Raw genomic sequence first — 23,233 nt, 5'->3', positions numbered from 1 at the left:
CGTGTCGTCTGAGAGTAATGATGGCTTTGTTTCTTGCTTTCCAACCTTGATAGTTTTTACTACTTTTCTCCCTCCCCTATGCTGGTCACTCCCACCATACAACATCGAACAGAAACAAGAGTCGTCCTTGCCTCGTCCCTGCTTTTAAAGACATGCCTCGAATGTGCACCGTGAAGAATTATATTTACCATAGCATTTTGGTAGGTGTGCTTTATCATATAAGAAAGTTTTTTTTGCTTAGTTTTTTTTAAGTAGGCACCATGCCCAAGGTGGGGCTTGAACTCATGACCCTGAGATCAAGAGTCCTGTGCTCCACCAACTGAACCACTAAAGCTGCTGTTTTCTTTGCAGGAGGATTTGAGTTGACTGATCAATACCATCATTGGTTATAGGACTGTTCAGACTTTCTGCTTCTTTGTGAGTCGGTTTTGGCTGATATGTTTTTCCAACAATTTTTCCATTTCCCGATCGCTGCCTGAATTGGGAGGAGACTCCTTGACTGGCCAGCTCTAGGGCACAGTTCTGCCTCCTGAATCTGAAGATGGTGTCTCTGAGTTGTCCCCAACCCTCCTCGGAACCCCAGTCTCCTCTCTGCATATGTTGGCATCTGTTATCGGGAGGATTCGGGCTGCAGGTAGCAGAATATTTGACTAAATACGGCTTGAACAACAGAGTGTTTTTATATTTAGTGGCCTACTATTTAGGCCAGAGTCAGGCAGCTTCGGGGGACAATACTGCCACTGAGGAGCCCGCCCCTTTCTTTCTGCCCCCGCACCCCATGCCTGGCACGTTGGTCTACACACACAACATGACAGGTGCTATATAGTTGTAGGCATCAGGGCATCTGGTGCTTGGTGAGACTTTTTACAGGGGAGGAAAGCACCCCCACCCCAGGCCCTGTGGGCCACGGCCAGGCCCCTCCCTTCCACCTCCACCGTGGGTGCCCAGACCCGAGGCCAGGAGCGGGAGGGGCTGCGGGGCAGAAAACCGTGTCTGACACAGCATCTCTGAGGCGGACCGTCCCACCTGACCCCTCCTGACCCCTCTGGCCTGTCGCCACCCAGGCCAGTCTGCCAGAAAGCACTAGAACCTGTGATGTGCTGGTTAATGGTTAACAACGGGCTCTCGGCGCGGAGGGAAGCCCTCCTATGAAGGGTTGCTGATTCCCAGGGTGTAAATACTCCCACTGGGTTGATTTCAAGCTACCAATCAGTGTCACTGACTGCAGAGCTGGGAAGAGATGTGCACAAGCCAGTGCCAGAGCGCCCCTCCCCAAAACCCAGCTGGACCCTACGATTTTGAGCTGGCTTCTGCCCTGGCCAGAGAGTAACGATTAAGGCTTCGAAGGGGCTGCCCTCAGACAAATGAGAGACCACACGTTGAATACCTACTATGGGCTAGTCACGTACAAAACACTCTCTTGATTCCTTGAAACTGCCCATCTGCTCGATGAGGACACAGATGCAGAGAGGTTAAGGTACATGGGGACTCATGGAATTGGATCCGAAGCCGGGCTTGTCCCATCCGCGTCCTTCCACCCCAGACATAGGCCAGATTCGGAATAGATCCAGCTAGTTCTCATCCAGCACCTACCACGTGCTGGGGGTAGTGCTCTTACAGGGGAGCACCGTTTGTAACAGCCCAGGACGTCGGGGAACCATCAAGAGACAAATGGATAAACCAAGTGTGGTCTGTCAGAGCAGTGGAGTATCATTCAGCCACAACAAGGAAGGAGGTCCTGACAGGCTACGGCGGGGACGAGCCCCTGAGACACGATGCCGAGTGAAAGCGGCCAGGATTCCACCTACGTGCAGTGTCCAAAAGGGGTGCATCTACAGAGAGAGGAAGTAGACCTGCTGTTGCCAGGGGCTGAGGGCAGGGGGTGGGGAGGGACTGCTGCCGGAAATGGGGCTTCTTTCGGGGGTGACGAAAACGTTCGGGAAGTAGGTAGTGACGATGGCTGCACGACTGTCTGACTATCCTAAAAAGCACTGAATTGTAAACGAACGAAGGGCAGGATTAACTGAAAAGAAATTCTCCGACCCCCTCCCCCACCCCCCCCCACCCCCCACCCCCAGGGCTGAGGCCCGCTACAAAGCTGTCGTGATCACCGAGCCGGACTTGCCTAGTCGCCCAGGTTCTGGGCTAAGGAAGCACTTCACATGCATCTTTCCCACGAAGTACTCTCAACCACCTTACAGGTGGGTGACATTCTTAACCCCATTTCACTGGTGGGAAAACCGAGGCTCAGAGAGAAATTAAGCAACTGGCTTGATAGCACACAGGCAAGTTGACAGCAGAGCCAGGACTCCGATCCGGGTCTCTCTGGCTTCAAAGTTTGTGTTCCCAACACTTCACTGCCTTAAAGTGAGGTCAGGGTTGCGGGGGGATCCTTCTTTGCTCCTTCCGGGATGTTGCTTCCGGTGACTCCACAGCTCACGAGGCTGCTTAGCCTAGAAGCAGCCCGCCCCCCTGCCCCCGCCTTCTCAGCAGGAAGGACCGAGTGTTGGAAGGAAGGGCCCTCTGTTGCCAGAAAGCCTGTGCTAAGGTGACCAGTTACCTGCTCCGACACTCAGTTCAGTGGCCGTGTGACCCCGGTAAGCCTCAGCCCATCTCTCAGCCTCATTTTGCTTACCTTAAAACATGAGGGACCCCAAACATCAGTGGCCCTCAATAGGGGCACTGCTGCCCCCTATGGAGCATTCTGGAAATTTGCAGGGGATCCATGAGTGGGACAGTCCCCCAAGAACCTCCTCCACTTCCCAGTGCCCCACCAGACCGTCATGTAGATGAACCATCCTCCTGCAGTTTGTGGGTCTAGCACCTGCCTCCATTTTCTGTCTGTCTGTCTTTCACGGAGCTGTCAAGACGCTGGGTCATCTGGGACTGCAACTACCACGTGGTCAAGGGGAAACTGTCACCTCCATTTGGACTTTGCCGAGAGTTGCTCACCGTTTCGGAAAATCACATTGCCGGCAGCAATGCCTTCGTGGTGTGTGAGCCTCTGTGGGACACACCTGTGTCACCGACGTTCTCTCTGTGGTGCGAGTCTCTGGCCATTACGTTGTCTGGTGTGGTCAGACCCAAACATTTATCTTCGAGGTCCATGTTGTTTTATTTTAGATGACTTTTCCTTTATGTTACAGTTAAGGCCTCATATTGATTTTTTTTTTTCTGCAACTGGTGTGTAGATAGATTATGTTTTCTATGAATTTCATTTCAGAATAAGAAAGGGAGCATGAAAAAAAAATAGGTCTGGGGGCCACTGAGCTATGTCTGATTTCTTCAGATCCCTTCCAGCTTTTAAATAATTAAACCTGACCTCAGAACACTTTTTCCAGAATTCTAATAAAACCAAGTGCCTGGTGCTTTTTAAACATCTCCAAAAACATCACCGCATCACAGTGGCCCAAGTGCACCCAGAAGCTGACTTCAATTAACTGCCCTCGTGGACTCTGAGAGGCTGGCTGTCTTCCGTCCCCTGGCTGAAAACCACCCACCCCATCTGCAACCTGTGCTCACAGCCCATTTGACTCGTCTATTGGCTTTTCGCCCCAAGAAAGAAAAAAGCCAACACCCCAAACTCGAAATCTTTCTTATGCCATTTCTTTGTGCTTGGACAAGTCGGTGCTTTACTGGGATGTTTACTGAAAGAGCAAAATAAAATAAAAAATAGAGCTCCAAGGCAATCTTTGGTGACAAATTTTGCTGTGCTTGAGTGAGTTCATGCCATGTGACATTCCTTCCTATTCATTATTTCTCTCAGGCTTATCTCCCCTCATCTCTTCTCGAGCTTATTATGGTTTTAGCGGCAGCTAGCACAACGGCTTGCATACCGCCTTTCCCATCTGCGTGGAACAGAATGTTCTCAACGGCCGGTGTCAGGGACGCCACGCAGAACCGGCAGATGTGGCAGGGAGCGGGGAGAAAAGCAAAAACGAGGAGGTGAAGAGCGGAATCGACCGAAGCCAGGCGGGGGACAGACCGCAGTGAGGGGATACCCTGTGTTGAATAGCGCCCCCCAACATCCGCCTCGCCCTGAGACCTCAGAACGTAGCCTTCTTTGGAAACAGGGTATTTGCAGGTGTATAGTTAGGCTGGATCGGGGTGCGCCCTAAAGCGGGCCCTCGTCTTGTGAAAAGAAGACAGGACACAGACGCAGGGTGGGGGCCAGGTGGCAACAGAGGCGGAAATTGGAGAGACACGGCCACCAGCCCAGGGACGCCTGGAGCCCCAGGAGCTGGAAGAAGCAGGAAGGACACACCCCTGATGCCTCCTGTGGGAGCCCGGCCCTGTCCACACCGTGATTTCAGACCCCAGCCTCTAGGACCCGGAAAATACATTTCTATTGTCTGAAGCCCTCCAGCTGGTGGCAACTTGTGTGGCAGCCACAGGAAACCCATCCAGGGCTCAGGCTGGAAAACCAGGAAGGTTAAGTATCACCGACTGCATGTCTGTGTCTCTCCCAACTCTTATGTCAAAACCCCACCCCCCATGCGACGGTGTGAGGAGGCAGGCCTTCAGGAAGGAGTCAGCAGGGGGCCCGCTGCCCCTGCTCTGCCCCCCCCCCCCCCCCCCCGCTGAGGTCACCAGGCCCCACCATGCCGCACTCTGCCTCCATAACTAGGGGAAACAAATGTGGTGTTTATAAGCACTCCCCGCCCCAGTTCGTGGTATTTTATGGTGGCAGCCCGAGAGACTAAGATAATAAGTAGGCTGGTCCCTGTCCCCTCCACCTAGCCATCAACTGCAAAGTTGAATTTGAGAACACGAGGGGCGTGTGGGGTGGAGGAAGGACCTGCCGGCCTCGTGCCTTGCTGGAAGATGGGTGCTAAGGCTGATTCCCTGAGCCCTGGGTGTTAGGTCAGCCCCGGCTGGTTGAGCCCCTTCCGTCTCCCCACGGGGGATCCTGGACAGCAACAGAGGCTGGCATTTACTGCATTCTTACCATGATCCTGGCGCTGATCGGTGAAAACTATGAATACTGACATCTGTATTTGATTGATAATTCTATTAATAAGTAGATATGTATATTCTATGTTTTATCCTCAAAACAAGACACCTGTAAGTTGTAAGACACACTGTTCTGTTCTATACTCTTTTGAATGAAAGACACGGCCAGTTCAACACGTCCTCAGTTGCAAACACATCCCCATTTTAGAGACGTTAATACGTGAATCCTCGAATCAATGAAACGTGGTATTATTGTCGCCCCTACTTTATGGCTGAGACAATCGCGACTAAGGTCACACCACTAGTAAAGAGCAGAACCAAGATGAAAGCCTCTGGAAGGTTGGCTCTCCGGCCACACTGCATCTCCCACAGGGAATACTACCAACTCTACAGCTCTGAGTGTCTTAGGCTGAGTCTCCTGGCTATCACTCAGTATCCATTCTCTCCCTTCTTTAGCACTACAAACCTTGAGTTTCAGTGGGCTCATGGTCACTGGCTAAGAACTACATTTCCCAGCCTCCCTAGCAGCTAGCTGGGGCCATGTGACTAAGTTCCAGCCAATGGGATATAAGCAGAAGACATGAGTAAACCTTCTGGACCTTGTCCTTACAAGGAAGAGGGGGTGCCCTTTACCTCCTGTTTCTTCCCTCTTTGCCCTGGCTGGAATGCGGGCGCACTGGCAGGAGCTGGAGCAGCTGTCTTAGATTTCAGCATAGAAACTACATATTGGGGTTGGCAGAGAAACAAGATAATGATTTTTATTTTTTAATATTTTATTAAAAAAATTTTTTTTTAATGTTCATTTAGTTTTGAGAGAGAGAGAGAGAGACAGAGTGCGAGCGGGGGAGGGGCAGAGAGACAGGGAGACGCAGAATCCGAAGCAGCTCCAGGCTCTGAGCCATCAGCACAGAGTCTGACGCAGGGCCTGAACTCACTGACCGCGAGATCATGACCTGAGCTGAGGTCGGACGCTTCTCCGACTGAGCCACCCGGATGCCCCTGAGATTTTGTTTTTAAGTGATCTCCACACCCAACGTGGGGCTCGAAGTCACAACCCTGAGATCAAGCGTTGCATGCTCTACAGACTGAGCCAGCCAGTTGCCCCGACAGAGCAACAAGATAAAAACATAAGAGAGAACCTAGAGTTGTCACATTAGCCTGAATTGTTTCGTCTTGGGCAGTTGTGAAAGGAAAAAACTTCTCCCTTGTTTAAACCGCTGCTATTTTGGCCCCCATTCTAGCAGCCAAGAGGCAATCCTAATTACTACAGGCCATTACATGCCAGCTGCTGTCCTGGAGGCTCAGTCCTGGCCCTCCAGGAGTTTCGTGCTCACTAAGTGAGCGTGTAGACAAAACACCAAACACAATGCTAAGCACAGAGCAGGCCCTGGAGAAAAGTCAGGTCCTCACACAGGTGAGACACAGGTACCTCAGGTATCAGTTTGCATATCTTGGTATTCTGCTTTCTCCAAATCCTACCAAAGTATGGTAGGAAAAGCTCTGTTTTTTCTGGGTTCCTCGCCCCAGCGACCCGCCACATACACCTTAACAAAGAAATCGCTTTCTTGGTAGGGAGAGCAATTCATAAGGGAGCTGCGGACCTGCCTGTATATTCCCGAACGGTTCCCTGTTTCATCCAATGGCCGCATCCCAATTTTCCTTCCTGAGCCACCGCTGGCCCACTCCCGGCGGTCCTGACCAGGCCGTCTTTGTACCCATCCTTCGCCAGGCCGGAGCGTGGCTCGCGACTGAGCCTAAGCAGCCAGGACTCCTCACCCCTCCGGCCACAACAACCACATAGAGAGAAGACTCATGCCCGAGCGGAATTAATCTGCATCTTGACTACGAACGGATGCTGGGTGTTGGCGGAGGGCAGATCTAGCACTCCTCAGCTGAGAGTTTGAGCTGCAGGGATCATGAAATCTACTGCAGCTGCTACGGCGATGCAACAAAATACCCCAAACCTACTGACAGAAGTCAACCGTTTACTACACTTATGGATTTGGTGGGTCAAGACTAAACACGGTGTGGACCTTGCTTCTCCACAATGTCCGGGGCCTCGACTGCAAGTCTCAAAAGCTGGAGTCCGGAGTTAACTGCAGGCCCAGCCTAGCTCCTGTCGGCGGGGCCCTCAGGTCCTTTCCACATGGGCCTCTTTCTGTGGTCTCCCCTCGAAAGCCAGCCTGGTACAGGCTTCCGTACAGCATGGTTGCTGCTTGCCAAGGGCGAGTGTCCCCAAAGAGAGCAAGCCAGCTGGAAGCTGCATGCCTCTTAAGACCTAGTCTCCGGAATCACATGTAACTTCCACCACTTTCTACTGGTTGTGGAAGTTCAAAGGGAAGTTCAAGGTCAAGAGGAGGGACCATAAACCCTACCTCCTGCTGGAAGTGTGTTAACGTCACATTTTATTTTACTTATTTTTTAAATGTTTATTTATTTTTGAGAGAGAGAGTGAGACAGAGAGTGAGCAGGGGAGGGGCAGAGAGAGAGGGAGACAGAGAATCCCAAGCAGGCTCCATGCTGACAGCAGAGAGTCCGACGCGAGGCTTGTACTCACAAACTGTGAGATCATGACCTGAGCTGAAGTTGGATGCTTAACTGCCTAACCCACTGAGCCACCTGGGGGCCCTTAATGTCACATTTTATGAGGGCATGTGGGATGGGATGAGTGCCTGGGTATCTACAAAATGAGGCCGACACGGAGCAAAGCAGAGCAGAGAGAAGGAGAGCCCCTGGATCCAGCTGTACCTGAAGCTTGCCTCACGGGGAGATTGTCTTTTCCAGTCAGTGAGCCAATGAACATTATTTTTGCTTTAGAGATTCACACTGAATCTCCATCATTTGCAGCCAAGAGAGTACCGAGTAACATACAGACAGGAAGCACTAAAATGCTTGGCTAAGGCAGGACTCCAGCCGTCAGCAGCATGAAGGACTAGCTGGTGCTTTGAAATGACATGTTTTCCTCTGCTCTTGGCTAACCAAAGTCCCCAGGCCAGCATCCCCAGTACGAATTTGCCACTCCCTTTAGAGGGCAAGAATGATGACAGTCAGTTTTTTTGTTTGGCTTGGGTTTAAGCAGCCAAAATGTTCCCTTTTGCCACGAGTGCAACGCAGGCTAGCATCTGGAAAGTGCTATCCAAATGACCCAGATCAAGGTGACTGTCAGCACAAGAGAGAGCAACCCCGGGGCCTGGAACATTCCTCCAGGCTGGTCGGTCCTGCAGGGAGATGCCAGGCCTCGGGCGGAGAGTGACAGCACTGTAGCCGGCGTCTATCCTGTGCCAAGCACTGGTGTTCGCCCACCTTACTCCCAATCTTTACAGGAATCCTGCAAGGGAGGGCTCGTGTTACAAAGGAGGAAACTGAGGCAGAGAGAAGCCACACAACTTGCCCAAGATCCACACCAGGAAGCTGTGAAGACAGACATGTGGTTTTCTGACTGCAGAGCCCGAATTCTTTCATGCCAAGCTGGTGGGGCTGGGAGGAAACCGGGGCAGGGCCTTCTAGGCGAGGTGGACCGCATGCTTGACTCTGTGTGGGGAGGGAAGGCCAGCGAGCCTGTCCCGTGGCCAGAACAAGGAGGGGAGGGGCCCATCACGGCAGCAGATGCTGGCGACTGGGCTCGCGGGTGGTCAGCAGAGAGGCAAGGACTGGCGTCCTGCCAAGGCCATCCTTTGGTGACCTCTGTGTAAGTCGAGGCCTGGCCACTCTGAGCAGGGTTTCGGTTGCTGGTTAGTGGCTGTGGACTGGCTCCTGCTTGCCAGCCTCTCTGTTTGGTACTTGGCTGGGCAGACAGAAGTGAGTCACACCCCGGTCCTGCCTGAGCACCCCCCCCTCCTTCCGCCTCGGGCGTGGGCTGCCTGCCAATCCAAAATAAGCAATGTGTGGCCTGAGGGGTCAAGATCTGGGAGGTGAAGGAGCCCCAGGATAGAAGCTCCTGCTGTGACACCCGCGAGCTTTCCAGGGTGGGCCCTGGCGGGGGCCCTCGTCTCCATGGACCTGGTCCCGCTACACAGGACTGGCTGTGCCTCCAGCGAGCCACCTGGCCCTATGCAAGTCCCTTCCTTTCCAGCTCTCAGTCGCTCATGTGCAAAAGGGAGCAAACGGGCCCGCACAGCACCCTGATCTCCTCTCCCTCCAGGAGGTTGTTGATCCCACTCCTGGATCCTGGGCGCCATGCAGCTCCTGTCTGAGCCTTAATCCGTTATCCACCTTCCCTTTCTGTTCTGTAAACTAGCCCATCTCCACCCAGTAACCCCTTCCCCTGACCCCTGGCCAGCAAGAGTCGATTTCTGTTGCTTGCAACCCCAAAACCCTGGGTGACAGACTGACCCAGCTGGGCATCACGTCCAGCCCCGCGTGGCCTGCCCCACACAACTGCCAACGTTCCGAACGGGTGCAGCCTTGCCTCAAAGCCTGCAAAACGCTTTACCCGCTTGTGGTGGTGGCCGGAGCCCATGCAGTCTCCAGAGCCAGGCAAAAGGGACACGTGGGGGGGGGGGGGGGGGGCACGGACCCGACGGAGGAAGTGTGGCCTGGAAGCACCCTCACAGTCTGAGTGGGGCGCTTTCCAGAAGCGGGGCGTGGCCTCCTGTGTCAGAGCTGCTGGGGAAGGCAAGGCAGGAAGTGATTAATGCCGGCTGTGGGTGTGACAGCCGCCGCGGCTCATTGTTAGAGCAAAGCAAATGCAGCCCCCCTGCCCGCGCCCATGCCTGCTGCCCGCCCAGCCCTGCCCTGCGTCGAGTCCCCCTCCTCCCCTGGGGTGTACAAATCCACTGTGCCAGGCACTTAAAAATAGCATCCTACCCAAAACGTAGGCATGAGACGGAACTCCAGAAAAGGAGAAAGCCTCTCCTCTCTTGCCTCGGAGCACGTGGACTCTGAGCGAGCTGTGCCTGGCGCTGACAAGGGGCCTCTCTCCGAGCCTTCTGTTCCGCGTGGGGAAGGGAAAGCCCCAGCCCAAAGCCATCGCGACGAGTCAACAGGACTGCTGCGCGGGGCATCACCCCTCTGACCCGGGGCCTCTCCGCACCCCGGCCACGAAGGAGCCACTCGTCTCCGCCCTTCCTCCCTAGAAGGTCACTGGAGGCTGGCTGTGACCTTGACCTCTCCATTCAGCTTCTGCCCTGTAGGGTCAGTGACCCACTTGAATGGATTTCCTGCCATACGTTTTCTTTTGCAGCATTGTTGATAATAGCAGGAAACCAGAAGGAGCTAAAATGTCCAAAACTGGAGATCAATTAAGTTAATTATGGCAAAGGCACCAAAGAGAACCGCGTGGCCCGTAAGAAGGCATCTTTCAGAACGCCATGCTTTTTGGAGGCTGAGACGCTGTCATTTGTCACACGGATCGCCTATTTCATAACCCCCTTCAGGGGAGAAAAAGAGAGAAGTAGCTGGGATGTTTCTTTTGACAACGATTCTAAAACACATCCCTATTTCAGAAACATCAAAGTGTGGGAAAATATGCAACATGGTAAAATGTAATGATTTACAGGAAATGGTCTTGACACATTTTTAAGTTTAAAAGAAGTGGGTTAAGCAACATCATGCCGGGTCTTAAGAAAAACTAGCACGCGTACACAGACACAGGCTGTGCTCATTCAGCAGTGATCTGAGCCCACGAAACACACACGCACACGTAGAAACAGGCTGGAAGGACACCTAACGAAAGCTAGCAGCGCGTGTCTCCGGGGACTGGGGCTATGAACACTTTGGGGATTCTTCTCCCTTGACGTTTTCTGTACTTTCTGATCTTTCGATTTCATAGTCAGGTGACTGAAATAGCGGTGGCTCCTGCTTCCCATCTCCCCTCCGTGTGTCCGGAGTCACCTGTGCTGAACGCCCTCCAACGGGGACCCTTTGTGCTCTCACCACCACCTGTGGAGGTAGGAACCTTGCCACCACCATTCTGCTGGTTGGGAAACCAAGACTCCGACTGGGCAGTTTTCCTGAGGCCGCACAGCCTCTACGCGATGGAGCCCGGATTCAAGCCCCGGTCACACGATTCCAGAGCGGAGACCCTTCAGCGTCTTCTGTGGACACTAAGCTCACCATGGGCCCTCCTTGTCAGTGCCACAGGGCATCGAAGGACAGCGCCACCTCTGTGCTCGCCAGGAGGGGAAGCCTTGATGTGGAGCCCAGAAAGGGCCCCTCGTGTCTACCCAAAGTCTAGAGCTGGGGCTCCCAGCCCCCTTGGTCCTGAGCCATATGTGTGTTTTGTGACATAAATGAGCACAATCAGGCTGAGAGAACCAAGACTGAGACCACCAGCCCAGCTGACCCAGCCCCTCTCCAGGCAGACAGAGGAAACGGATGTTTCCACAGCACCGTGCAAGGATGCTTTGGCAAGCCCCCCTACATCCCCTTGATAGTGTCTTCTCGTCCTGCTGAAAGGAGTCTCCAGCTTCCTCAAGAGAGAAACACTCCTGACATCATTTCTTCTTCTTCGCTGGGCAGCCAAGGGAGCTGCTGGGATCCCTCCAAGCAGGGGGTGGGGTAGCGTGTCCGTTGGCCGGAACTCAGCTGAGAATCTTCTCTCTAGGAGACCCCGAGAAACTGTTCCAAACAAACAGAAAGGCTGCTGGGGAAGCTGGTGGCCGGGAACGCAGGGCGGCCGGTGCAGCCCCGGGGAGAAGGATGCAGACAGAAAATCCCAGTGTCGCTGGTACTGGGCCTCGCCACCAGCCGCGGAGCTCCTCGAGGCACCAGGCTGTGTCTCCACGGCGACAACGCCAGTGAGCAGGGCTGTCCCATTGTCCAGGCTGGCAAAGCTGAGGCTCAGACACGTGAAGGGACAGCCTCACAGCCAGAACGCAGCCTGGGCTCCGAACGCTGCTCTCCCAACTCTTCAAGGTCCCTCGGATCTCAGACCCCCGCAGGAATGCTGTGGAAGCCAGAAACCCCGCCTTAAAAAGTGCACGTTGGCTTTTCACGCAAAATGTGGTGGATACATTCAGGGGGGTCAAGCTCTCCTTGAAGGCCTTTGATAAGAGTCTTTGTCGACTGTCCAAACACATTCACTTCCACCCTGCACCCCTGCGTCAGTGCAGTCTTTAGGGGAAGGCGAGGGAAGGGTGCTGGTCTCCACCTCCTACCACAGCCTCCAAGGGGAGAAGAACCCAGGGCTGCGTTTTCCCTGTAGTGGCCCTGTGCACGCAGGACCAGGACTCTGTGCACGGTGGGGGAGCCAGACCTGTCCCCCCCTAGCAGTTCTGGCTATTGGGAGCTCCAGTCCCACCCCATTTTTAAACTTGTAAGACTCGTGTCCGACTTTGGGCCTCCAGGACAGTGAGATAAAAACGTGTGTCGTCTCAAGCCACCGAGTTTGTGGGCATTTGTTATGGCAGCCACGGGAAGCTAAGGCACCGGCCCAGAAGCAAACATTTGAGGCTGCTTTCCCTGTTTCCCCACACAAAGCAAGAGCGAGCCCACAGACTTGGAAGGCCACCCCCACAGGAAAACGTAGGCTCTCCTTTCAGAGAATGTCAAGACGTCAGGTGGCCACCAGGAGGTTACTTCGCTCCATCCGAACCTGCCACGGCTACACCCCGACGGCTGTGAGAAACGGCCACTGCTCACGGGTGCCGGCCACACGCACGCCGCCGTACCCACGGTCCCCGAGCCACACGGCAGCCCACCATGCAGATTGGAAAAGTGAGGTGCGGGGAGACTGAGTGGTGCGCCTGGGGCCACACAGCCAAGAACCACGGCTCCGTGTCTCTGGGCTCTTCCAGCTTGCTCTGGTTTCCGACACAGCCGACTGTTAATGAGCCCAGACACGATGAAGGGGGTGCCGGCACGGTCGCCGCAGGACTGGGGCAGCACACGGGCCCGTGTCCGTGCTGGTGACGCACAGTGCTGTGTGCACGCACGTGAGCCAGAGGGTGAGAAGGTTGTCGTGGAGGTGTGACCCCTCAGATATCCGTGGCGACGGGCCAGCGATGGGTGAATCAGTCCAGGGGTGCCCCCGCCCACTACAGACGGCCCCTCCAACCTCGCCTCTCAGCCAACTTTCCAGAGAGGCTGACGGGACTGGGAAGCAACACGTCCCCTCCCTCGCACCCGGAGAACTAACCGCGCGGTGGCCGGTAAGGGAGAAAGTGCACCCAGGGGCTCCAGAGTCCTTCCCGGTGACGAGGAGATTAACCCTGCAGCCCTGGCCTCCGGACAATGCGGGAACCTGGCCTGGTTGTATCTGCCCAGCTGTGAAATGACTGATTACGGAGCACGTACCTGATCAAAAGCTGGCTCTAGTGGAAGGTGATGCCCAGTGCGTTTATGATAAAGGGTGACAACAACCCCACCCACACCTCACGTAACGTGGCAGCGTGGTCCGTTGGAGACATAATTGGGGTCGGACAGATCTCAGTTAGAGTGTACCACAGGTGACCTGAGCCTCACCATCCTCATCTGCAAAGAGACCCCTGATTTTGCTCCAGTTTCTACACACTCTGTACATGTATGGGCTTCAGGAGAGGCAGGCTCCAGTCCCAGAAGGCATATCTTGATTGATCAAGGGCCATTACGATGACTCCAGCCCTCTTGTCTGTGGTTAGTTTCAGTGGATATATGACACAACCTAGCCAATGAGCAGAGGGGCTTCGGTGAAAGACTTTTTTCCCCCTTAAACTTGATACACAAAGAAAGATAATCTTTCTCCTTCTGTTGGAAGGTGGATGTGATGCCTGGAACAGCTGCAGCCACTTGTTAGCCTGAGGAGAACCAGCCTAAGGTCAAGGCTAACACCCTGAGGAGGGCGCAATGTATAGACAGAAAGAGGCTGGGTCCTCAGTGGTGTCCATGAGACAGTGCATGGACCAATTCTGGATCCTTCATGTCTCAGGACTTTCTGACCTGCTAGTTAGCAGGTTACATGGATAACATCACATGTAATGTCAGAAGCATGAGTGGATGTGAACAGAACACGTTATCGTAAAATGTTATCATACATTTAATACAGAAAAACTTGGCCAGACACAGTTGATCAAAAATCTGAAGACTTTGTTGGGCACCCAGGTGGCTCAGTCGGTTAAGCGTCCGACTTCAGCTCAGGTCACGATCTCACGGTCAGCGGGTTCGAGCCCCACGTCGGGCTCTGTGCTGTCAGCTTGGAGCCTGGAGCCTGTTTCGGATTCTGTGTCTCCCTCTCTCTCTACCCCTCCCCCACTCACCCTCTGTCTCTTTCTCTCAAAAATAAAAAACATTAAAAACATCTGAAGAAGTTGTGAATCATACCAACTATTTTCTATGTTAGGAATCAGCCTCCAAAGGCAGGTTGATAAGCGAACTGGCTGGATGACCCCTGATGGTCCCTTTATCTCCTTTTCATCTGCTGATGAAGAAGTTAACCTCACATGACCACCACATTCTCTTCGGATCAAGTCTTTCCTGTCCTGGGATTCAGGCTATGTTATAAGGAAATATTACCAATATTTTGGGAAAAAATGCCACTCTGCAAGCAGTAGGTCAGAAACATAATTACACATAATAAATCATCCCTGATAGACAAGATTCTGTACTCACTGGAGAAATCAGCACGGTACCACAATCTCTACAGAGGAAAAGGCAGAGCTCTAGAAGAAGCATTGCAAAAACTTATTTGGGAAGTCGCAACGACCGTCAGCAAACACTTAGCGAGTGCCTTCTGTATACAAGGCATCCATCTAGAGCTGGAAACTCAAAATGACAAAACCGTATCAGACCGGTCGGTCCCTATTCTCAGGGAGCTTATAGTTTAATTAAGGTGCCAACAGACGTGTGCCAACAGGACTGAACTTCCCTTGGGACACGCTGGCATGGCCTTACCGTATTTCACAGCCAGGAATGGTTCTGAGAGTTCCGTACAGAGGTCCACGTGGAAAGCTGTCCCTGCGTAAGAAAGAGGAAGTCTCAGTGCCAAGGAGCCAATGCATGAAAAGAATCACACGTGAGACCTATGGACCAGTGGCTTCAAAAAACGGTCAGCTTCAGAAACCGCTCTTCAGACAGAATCTAAGGCTGAAGTCAAATACACATTACGCATACGAGCAAACACAACCGCGCACCAGAGCTGCCGTGGTTAACATGTGAGGGCAAGGCCTCCACTCGGTCAGGAAACAGCCAATGCGACTAGGGTCACACAGTGGACCGGACGTGGGATCTGTCCTTGCAGGTGGTGCGCAGAGGGCAGGTGGCCTCTCTGAACCACAGTCTCTTCATCTGCGAAAGGAGAATCGAAGGAAATAATGCAAAGCACACAGCCTCCGGCAGGTCTCCACGAGCGTGAGCTCCGTGACTCCAAGGTCACCTGAGCCGTGTTGAAGAGATGCCCTATGATGACCTTCCTCACCCACAGGGTTGTCATCTCTATTCAGCCTCCATTTGCAGCCATTCCAGGGGGGACAGGGCGGCAGGACTGGGGGTCAGGAACCCTTGGTTCTAGCCCTGCTCCGCCCGCATCCGCTCAGCTCTCCTTCCTCAAGGCTCAGTCGCCTCCTTTGCCAGGTGAGGATAACGATCTATTGATCTCAAAGGCACGTCACAAGGGTTAAATGAGGCGTGAAAGTGCCTTGTCCCCTGGCATTTCTTTCGGCCTTCCCTCCTTTGGTGCCAAAACCTTTAGCTTGGCTGGGCTTGGCAGGAGGCACAGTGAGCTCCCAAACGCAAGGCCGAGCTCTGTCACTTGCTAGCTGTCTGTCCTTTAAAAGTGACTTGCCACTCTGTGTCCTGCGCACGGAGCCCACCGCAGCTGTGACGACTGACCGCAGCTGGGATGATATACTGCCATTTTTGTTCTCTGTCGTGGAAATGGCTTGGGCCAACCTGGGGGTTGTCTGTGCTGCAAACACACACGCACACAGCCAGCTCAAGGGCACTCATGCGGCAGCAAGAGCTTGTTCAGAGTCCAGGTGACGTGGATACCGCTCACCCCGGCCGTTTCCGATGTTTACAGCAACGCATGTGTTGCGGGGCTCCTGTCTTCAGCAGACCACAGGATGGAGATGCTCCTACAGATGTTGGCAGCCACCACGTCTTGAGCACCTGCTGAGCAGGCTCTCACCTAATTCTCCAGCCGCCTCTTCAAGTGGGTACCTTTTACCTCCATCTTGCAGAGGAAGGGGGACACGGGGCAAGCTGGGGGCGAGAGCCAGGATTGGAATCTGCTCACTCTGACTTCTGGAGTGTCTGCCCTCAACCTCTCTGGTCCACCAGAGGGGAGATGGGTCTGGGAAGGCCCCTGCGGGCAAACCACCGTATCGGCTAAGAAGGCATTCAGCAGCAGGTGGCAGAGGGCCCAACTCACTTGAACAAGCGTGGGTTTATTTTTCAAACAAGAAGCTTGTGCCTGGGTGGTGCCAGGCACAAGGTCTGGGTGAGTCTCCCTCGTGTGTGTCATCACAAGGGAACAAGGCCTCCACCACCGTGGCTGTGCTGTGTTCCAGAATGCTCTGATGGGGAGGGCAAAGAGGATTGCCTGACCCATTTCCCCTCTGCGAGAGAAGTCACTTTCCAGAAACCCCTCGTCAGGCTTTGACTTGAGTCTTACTGGCCAGAACTGGATCACAAGGTTATTCCTGGATACAAGGGAAGCCAGGCATGGGAAAGTGTTGTTTTCCAACCTTTGTAGCCAGTGGGAGAACAACTGGGAAGGGCTTTCTGGTAGTTTACCAGCCATGCTGCACATCTACCAAGAGGCTGTCCCCACCCCTGCCTTGGAGACCAGGTCCGTATTGTTTTGCTGTCGTAACAGAGCACCACAGATGGGGAGCCGGGACACGGGGGTAGAGCTTCAAACAGCAGAAATGTGTTCTCTCACAGCTCTGGAGGTCAGAAGCTCAAAGTCAAGGTGTTGCAGGGCCCTGCTCCCTCCGAAGGCTCTACGGGAGGGTCCTCCTTGCCTATCCCAGCTCCCGGGGGCTCCAGACGTCCCTCAGTCTTTGCCCCTAGCTTCACATGGCCTCTCCCGTGTGTCTCCTCTTCTTAGAAGGACACCAGTCCTTGGGTTAGGACCCACCCAAATGCCCTCACTCAACCTGATTACATCTGCAAAGACACTCCTTCCAAATAAGGTCACATTCACAGGTACTGGGTGTTAGGGCTCCAAGACATGTTTTAGGGGGACACAGTTTAACCACTAACAGAGACCCGTGTCTGCCTTTTGTCTTCTTTGCGAGGGAAGGTAAAGGACCACACCTGTTCCCTTTAGAGGGACAAAGATGCCTTCTTCCAAGATTAGACCCTCCCCCCACACCTCTGCTCCCACGGCCTTGGGCCAGCCTTGCCTGAGTAGGGCCTTTCTGACCCCTCTGCTCCTTCCTCACACCCCCTCTCCATCAGAGGCCCTCCAGAGTCCTCTGCTGCAGGCACTCACCTCTCCTCCTCCCGCCGGAGGGTTTTCTGGGACACAGGAGTCCCAGAGCCTGCCAGAGACAAAATGGTTTTCAAGCCCCTGAACTGCCCTGCTCAGCACGGACCTTAACCCCCCCCCCGAAACCTAGCACTTGCCATCCACGTGGCCTCTCAATGCTCAGGGCTCCTGGGGTTACCTTTCCAGGCAAGGCTCTGCTCTGGCAGCGGGCACCTGTGCCCGGGTGAAGTGCCTGTGTGGCCGGAGCTGTGCGAGCTCCTTCTCTAGTCCTCACTTTTGTGACAGGATGAGGAAAGGGCACTTGGAAGAGCTGCCCTGGGTCATGCAGCTTAGCGACATGGGGGTGGGGTCAAGTGCAACAGGCGTTACACTTGACGGTCATAACAACCCAACTGCTAACGTTTATTGAGCACCTGCTAAAAGCCACATGTTTCATGCCCGCTGCCTCCAAGTCTATGAGTAGGAGCTCCTGGGAGGGGGAAGTGACTTGCCCAAAGCTAGGTGCACCTAGAGAAAAAACTTTGCCACTTGCTTTTTTTGGGGGGGGGGGCAGGCAGGATGCAATTTTCCGGGATGTTACCCCAAAGGGGGAATTGATTATGTTAATTATGTTAAATACCAGGATTCCTCCTGGTCCTACGAACCTATAAAACACCAGGATAAAATGTGGTTAGACCCACCAATCTCCCTCGTCTTCAGTAACTGCTTAAGCACAAGAAGAGGGGACATATGTCTGATTTCCATCAACCTCTGAAGCCACCAAGGACACCCCAAGCCCCATTCATTTGGTGTCTCTATGTCTCACGCAAGGGCCTGAAATTCTCATGGGTGGGTGGGAGGGTGCAGCAGGAGGGAGAATGGGATTATCCAATCCACGTCTCCATTTTCCCTCCCCATTCTTAGTGTCCCTGCCCCCAGACCTTCAACAAAAGCAGAGGTAGATTAATTTGTACTGCTGTATAACCAGTCACCACAAACTTAGAGGCTTAAAACAATACCCATGTATCATCTGGAAGTTCTGTGGGCCAGAAATCTGAACAGACCCATCGGAATCTCTGCTCAGAGTCTAATGGGCAGAAGTCAAGGTTTTGGTGGCTGGGTTCTTGCCTGTGGCAGAATCTACCTCCTTGAGGCTACAGGTCTGAGGTCTCTGTGTCCTACTGGCTATAGGTCAGGACCACCTTTTTCTTCCTTCCCATGCGGCCCTGTCTGTTTTATAAGCAGCAATGATACCATATGTCTTCCTGACGCTTCTAACGCTGCTGACACCCCTTCTGCCAGCAGCCAGAGGAAACTCTCTACTTTTAAGGCTCACCTGATTATGCCAGGCCCACCCAGATAATCTCTGTGTGTCAAGGTCACCTGACTTGGGACTTTACGTCTGCAAAATCTCTTCACTTAGATTAGTGTTTAGATAAGCAAAGACTGGGAATTCTGCCTACCCTGGGAGGTCTGACAGGGACAGTAGCTGCAAGAGAGCCCCCTCCCCCATCTCTAGGCAGAGGAGACACCACCTTCCTCCTTCTCTGGTATGAAATGGGCCCTCTTTCAGCACAGAGGAATCTGTAGAAATTCACCTCTTACTCTGAAGGAAAAAACGTAACAAGAGACCTGGCCTCCAAGGGGAAGCCCTAATATTCATACTGAACAAACTTGTTATCTACTGGCTGTGGGCAGGCCATCTATTCACATTTGGAAGAATTGGCCATCAGATTTCTTTTTCCTTTTTTTCAGGGCATTTTCGAGTGACAATCTGTCAATGCTTTTCAAGACTGATTCTCAGAATGAAGTGTGACGAGTTTCCAAATACAGCGACTCGTTATTACTAGGTGTAGATGACCCCAACAGCAGCATAAGGGGCCCAAGCTCTGAGCACGCAGGCTGCGGGGGGCTCCAGAGAGCTCTGCTTTTCCCTCACTCTTCTGGGTTGAGTGATGTCCCCCCCCAAATTCAGGTCTACCTGGCACCTATGAATGTGACGTTATTTGGAAATAGGGTCTTTGCAGATGTAATCAAATGAGGTCACACTGGATCGGGTGGGCCTCGAACCCAATGCCTGGGGTCTTTGTCAGAAGAGGTGGACACAGAATTGGACACAGAGATAGGAAGGCAACCACCTGAAGACGGAGGCAGAGGCTGGAGTGATGTGGCTACAGCCGAGGAGCACCAAGGATTGCCAGCAGCGACCAGAAGCTGGGAGAGAGGCCTGGGATATATTCTTAACCAGAGCCTTAAGAAGGAGCCTACCTTGCCCCCCTGCCCCTGGATTCCAAACTTCTAATCTCCGGGGCCATGAGAGGATAGATGCTGTAGTTATAAGCCACGAAGTTTGTGATAATTTATCTATGGCAGCAATAGGAAACTAACACACCCAGTGTGTGTGTGTGTGTGTGTGTGTGTGTGTGTGTGCTTTAAATCTAATCCCTGACCACCTACAAACCTCACCCTATTTTATTATACCACCTACCTTCACTCATTTACTTTCTGCCTGGCCTTAAAGCATTTTAATTTGCAACCCCTGGTGTAATTGATACATTTAATAAAACTGGGTTTCAAAAGCAAATACCTCATACTGTGCATAAGAATAAACTCCAAATGGTTCAGGGACCTGAACATGAAAAAAAAAAATGAAACCATATACATAGTACAAGAGAACACAGATTAATTTGTTTATAACCTGGGTGTAGGGAGGGGTCTTCTAACCACCACTTAAAATCCAGATGCAAAAAATGATCACAAAAATACACTTTTTTTCAAGGTAAAAACACAATAAATGAAGTCAAAGGCAACTGACAAACTGGGACAGAATATTTTCAACATAAATCACAGATAAAGGGCTTTTATAGCTCTAATATATAAAGAACTCTTAGGAATTGACAGAAACAAAGACCCAAAACCTGATAGAAAAATGTGCAGAAAACATGAACAGGCAATTCATTAAAAAAAAAAGAGGAAGATACAAAAATGGTGTCCACATCTGTTCTCCAATCCTGCCAGACACTCTGAGGCCCCTGCTGTAACTTCATAAATCTGTTTCTGCTCAAACCAGACATAGTAGACTCTTCTGTCTGCAGTACGGACTGTTTCCAGATGTCAATCCACCTTGAAGCACAAAGACTTCCTGGCCTACAGTGTCTCCAAAAACTATTTACACAGACTGTGGGGGCAGCTTCAAAAGAGGAGTTCGCATGTATATTTTCAAGCAATCATAGTTTTATCACAACAGGAGCTGGCCTTCTGGGGTGAGCATCTTGAAGGAGGAAGCTTGACTGGGCTGGGTGAGCTCTGGTGTGTTTGTTTAAAAAGAATCCTCCCATATTTCAGAGTTACACCTAGTCACCCAAACAATACGTTACCTGCCTTTGAAATGTGTTTTTCACCCCGACTTGAGTCTGGGTGTGTTCTGTATCTTGAGACTTCAAGCCAGGCGGTGAAGCCTTGATTGGGATGGCAGTGGGAAGCAATCCAGCTCCTCCGCTTTAGCCCTGCTCGCACTTCTCGGAAACGCATGGGGGATCTGGAGGAGGCAGGTCGGGTTTCAGCCTGGTGCAAGGTCCAGGATAAGCAGAACTGCCTTCTGAAACTCAGCCAGCAGAACAGAAATAATCTGAATGGCCAGCAATAGGGGATTAGTAGAACATTTTGCGGTACGCCCAAACAAAGGGATTCTGGGCTGCCCTTGAAAACCAGGACTTGGAAGAGAGTCCGTGACAGGCGAAGACATCTGGGATATGTTGTTAAGTGGAAAGAAGAGATCGCAAAATGTGGAGAACAGCCCTATTTTTGTGGAGAGTAGACTGCTCCTGTAAAAATAGGTGTGCATAAATGCATATGAATACAACAGTGTCTAGGAAGATGTACTTTCAAATGTTGACGTTGGTTATGACTGAGAAGTGAGATTCTTTGTGAGTTCTATATCATTTTCTAGTGAGATATAATCTCTGAACAAGGAGCATGCATTATCTCATGACCTGGCAAAACAATATATATGTATATTATCGATTACTTATATATATAAAATCCAAAACTTACTTGCTTTAAAATAGTCCAGAAGAATTATGTACATATGCTAGAGCAGGGTGGGGGAAACAGATGAACCAGGAATGGCAAAATGTCACCGTTGAGGAAGCTGGGCAGTAGGGACGCAGGGAATCACTACACTAGTCGACTGACTCTTGGGTATGCTTGGAAATTTCCAAGGTGGAAAGAGAAAACGCACAAAACCAAAAGCAGCAGTGAGTTAATTGTGGTGTGGGAAACGAACAAATGTGAAAACTGAACAGACATACGACACAAATAAGGCTCAGGACTTGTCGAGAACCCACGAGCCCCGGATGGTGCCTCAGCTTCCCCATCTGTAACAGGGAGGATCCCGGTCAAGGTGTAGGCCTGTGATATGGACTTAACTGATTATTTTGGTGGTTGCTATCATTCGGTCCAAAGCAGCACACCGGAAGCCTGACAGCAAAACGTCTCCACGAGGTGCACACAAGGGTCACACGGGAGCTGGTGAAATGTGGCGTCCAAGACCCCACCCCCAGGGAGTCTGGATCCGTACCCGGGGTCAGGCTGAGGAACCACCATCTCAAATAAGAGCCCAGGTAATTCCGGCTGTGGCAACGGCACCTAGCCCAAGGCCACAGACACCTAAGAAAGCAAGTCTGCCCTGGAGGAAAATGTGTGTCTGTGCAGAATCAGCGCCAGGCATCGTTTGGGACAACCGCCCGTTTACGACTCCAGGTGGACTTTGTGGGAGGCCACGGCTAAGGAAAACTGGCATGCGGCAGATAACAGATAATGGCTGGAGCCTCTGGTTTGCAGAAATAACGAATAAACAAGTTACCTTTATGCTTTCCTCCGGGAGGGGCAGATCCTGGGCAACTGACTCAGGTCAGAATCTGGTTCCAACGCGTACAAACTTGCATGGCCCTGGGCCCACGATGACCTTTCCATCTGTAAAACGTGAACAGTGACAGCAGTTCAGAAGCAGGCTCACAGAGCTATGGCCATCACGAGAGGCTATCAGGGGCTGAGGCACCGAGCAATGATGCCATCAGTGAGATCAGGGACCTACTTCGTAAGCCCTGCACAGAAGGGGTTTGGGGTCCCTTTGTTTTCTGTGTCAGAAACACAGGGCCTTGGGTAAAGGAAAAACGCACATCAGCACGTGTCTCCAACTGGAGACCAGGCACACCCCTCGACAGACCCTGAAGGGAAGGTAAAGTGGCGGATCCAGGAGGGAGCCTGGGTGTACTTCTGCCCCACTGTTCAAGGACTTCTCCTGCTGATGGGACTCGCGACCCGCACTCTGTTTTCATTTTCCTACCACAACGTGGCCTCCAGGCTCCTCCCCTAGGCTTGGGTTCTACGCGAGAACGGAGAAGCGGGGCGATGGGGGCCGGGCGCTGGACTTGGAGTCCAGGTGGCCGAGCTCTCGCCTCAGCCGCATTCCAGGACCGCGGCAACTCCGTATCCCTTCAGACACAGGAAGTCATCCCAGGCACAGCCCATCCTCATTGCAAAATCGCTTCTCTGGGGCATTTGGGGTGAATCCCAAGTCTCTCTCTCTTTCTCAACAATAGTATTAATTTATACTCCACTCCAGTCCTTTGGAAAACATAGACAGACATATCGTTTGGCCCTAGACCGCAAGCTGCAGAGGGCAGGGCCCACTGTACTGTCGGTCCCTGGCCCGAGTTAGGCACGTGGCAGGTATGTTCACTCCTGGGAGTGAGTTTTGCTGTCCCACACAGCGTTGTACCGGGAATCTCTTCTCATCTGAACACCCGGCCTGCTTCCCTTTTACCTACAGCCCCTTTGATCACGTGGAGGAACGCCCTACCCTCTGACTTACACTGAGCTCCCCTCCCCGGCCTCCTCCCACAGATCCTCAGGCCCTCCACTCTGTAGAAGGTGGAGAAACGTTCAAGT

General features: G+C 52.6%; 1 protein-coding gene across 6 annotated transcripts in view; it reads right to left on the bottom strand.

Moving 5' to 3' along the window:
- The window catches only part of JPH3 (junctophilin 3), a 157,076-nt gene that overhangs the window by 131,615 nt on the left and 2,228 nt on the right, over window positions 1–23,233 (bottom strand). For 4 of the 6 annotated variants that reach the window (XR_007149507.1, XR_007149502.1, XR_007149506.1 and 1 more), the window contains exons 2-4: window positions 22,146–22,255; window positions 20,659–21,105; window positions 14,761–14,823 (exon numbers count right to left, since the gene is read on the bottom strand). The gene's annotated coding sequence lies outside the window, so the exon portion shown is untranslated. Of the gene's footprint in view, window positions 1–14,760; window positions 14,824–20,658; window positions 21,106–22,145; window positions 22,256–22,628; window positions 23,216–23,233 lie in introns of those variants that run through there. The other 2 variants (XR_007149504.1, XR_007149503.1) reach the window with 2 other exon arrangements.

Source organism: Prionailurus viverrinus, unplaced genomic scaffold (assembly GCF_022837055.1).
Source record: "Prionailurus viverrinus isolate Anna unplaced genomic scaffold, UM_Priviv_1.0 scaffold_38, whole genome shotgun sequence".
Taxonomy (NCBI): Eukaryota; Metazoa; Chordata; class Mammalia; order Carnivora; family Felidae; genus Prionailurus; species Prionailurus viverrinus.
Note: the sequence above shows the minus strand (reverse complement) of the source record. Positions and strands in the feature narration are given on the sequence as shown.